This window comes from Ahaetulla prasina, chromosome 16 (assembly GCF_028640845.1).
Source record: "Ahaetulla prasina isolate Xishuangbanna chromosome 16, ASM2864084v1, whole genome shotgun sequence".
Lineage (NCBI taxonomy): Eukaryota > Metazoa > Chordata > Lepidosauria > Squamata > Colubridae > Ahaetulla > Ahaetulla prasina.
In genome coordinates this window covers 5052501-5054677 of record NC_080554.1, presented here as the reverse complement: position 1 = coordinate 5054677, position 2177 = coordinate 5052501, and positions in this window count along the sequence as shown.

Genomic DNA, 2177 nt, shown 5'->3' with positions numbered 1-2177 from the left:
TATTTTATAGTCAGCGTCGGGGCTGCTGGGTTTTAATGCGAGAATAGTTTATGGCATGATTCTGTGGTTTTTATTCCACAGCCTTGTTTTAAATTGATGGACGTTGCCAAGAAGAATTTGCGGGGAGAATAAGAATGATAACAATCGCTCTCCCATGACCGAGTCATGTATGGGTCACAGCAGAGGCATTAACAATACAATTATGTTGTTTAATCAATACAAAGGCAGCCTGTTTCCCACCTCGACAACTATTTTCAGTTCTGGTTGATAAGCAAGTAATTGATGAATCGGTTTCGATTTCTTTTCAGCAGCCCCGATGTAGATGCTTCCTTTGACTTTATTTATTGTACAAGTAGTCCTCGACGTACGACCATTGGTTTAGCAACTGTTTGAAGTTACGAGGGCTCTGGGAAAAAGTGACAGGAATGGCCTTCATACTTACAACTGTTGCAGCTTCTCTATGGTTATATGATCCAAATTTGGGCACTTGTCAACTGGATTGTATTAATGACGGTTGCTCTATCTATGCATTCATCCATCTCCCTCTCTCCATCCATATCTATCTATCTATCTATCTATCTATCTATCTATCTATCTATCTATCTATCTATCTATCTATCTATCTATCTATCTATCTATCTATCTATCTATCTATCTATCTATCTATCTATCTATCTTTTATATTATTCTATCTTCTATCTCTAATAAACCATCCATCCATCAATTTATCTCTCTCTATCCATCCATGTCTCTCTTTCGCTCTACAATATATCTGTGTCTGTCTGTCTATCTATCCTATTGTTCTAACTCTATCCATCCATCCACCCATTTCCATTTATCCATCTCTATCTACCCATTCTCTCTCTCTCTCTCTCTCTCATTCTGTGTCGGTCAGTCTGTCTGTCTGTTTCTCTCTACTTTCTCTCTCTCTCTATTAATATTCATACTAATTCTTTCTGTCTGTCTGTCTCTATCTATGTATTTCTATCCCTACATTTTATCTATCTATCTATCTATCTATCTATCTATCTATCTATCTATCTATCTATCTATCTATCTATCTATCAATATTCATACTGATTCTGTCTGTGTGTCTCTATCTTTCTATCTATCTCTCTCTCTATCTCTAATAATATTCATACTGATTCTGTCTATCTTTCTATCTATCTCTACATTATCTGTCTGTCTGTCTGTCTGTCTATCTATCTATCTATCTATCCTATCATTCTATCATCTCTATCCCTCCATCTATCTCTATTGATCCATTTCTATTTCTCTCTCTCCCTCCCTCTCTCATCCTTTGTTTATGGGAGCATTGATCAGCCTTCTGAGATAGGCCTGGCCAAGATTACACCACAGGGATCCCATGAATATTACTTTATAGCGATCCTGTCTAATAGCAGAGTCTTGAAAGCCTGCAAAACCAAAGCAGGGATCTTTTGAACTTTCTTCCTCCTGCTTCCTCCTTTCTGTGGTGTTTGCAGCCTCTTCTTCTCTTGAGTCCCTCCTCAAAATTCATTTCTTCCTTCCCCTTATGGCCCTTGGGCTGCTGTACAGGAGCACTCAGGCTGCTGGGGCGCTGTCATAGTACAGACCCCTCGCTCGATTCATTTACTGTCCATTCCCCCATCTGACAAATCTGTAACTGCTTAACAGTGGTGGAGTTGGGTGAGGCCAAGGAAGTCTTCCGTGTACAAAAGGTCATCAGAATCGGAGCATTCCTCTAGGAATTCAACTCCCCAATGGGGAGGGAGATTGTTCTGAGGCTGGCAATCAACATGCCAAATGGTGTTGTAAGGGAGGGAGGGAAGGAGGGGAAAAGGGAAGACTGAGCTAGAAAGAGAGAGAGGGAAGGAAGGAAAGAAAGAAGGAAGGCAGGAAGGAAAAGGGTGAAGGAGGGAGGGAGGGAAGCATCAGAGAGAAGGAAGGAAAGAAGGAAGGAAGGAAGGAAGGAAAGAAGGAAGGAAGGGAAAGGGTGGAGGGAGGAAGGAAAAGAGGAAGAAAGGGAGGAAGGGAAGCATCAGAGAGAAGGAAGGAAGGAAGGAAGGAAGGAAAGAAGGAAGGAAGGAAGGAAGGAAAAGGGTGGAGGGAGGAAGGAAAAGAGGAAGAAAGGGAGGGAGGGAAGCATCAGAGAGAAGGAAGGAAAGAAGGTAGGAAGGAAGAAGGAAGGGAAGGGG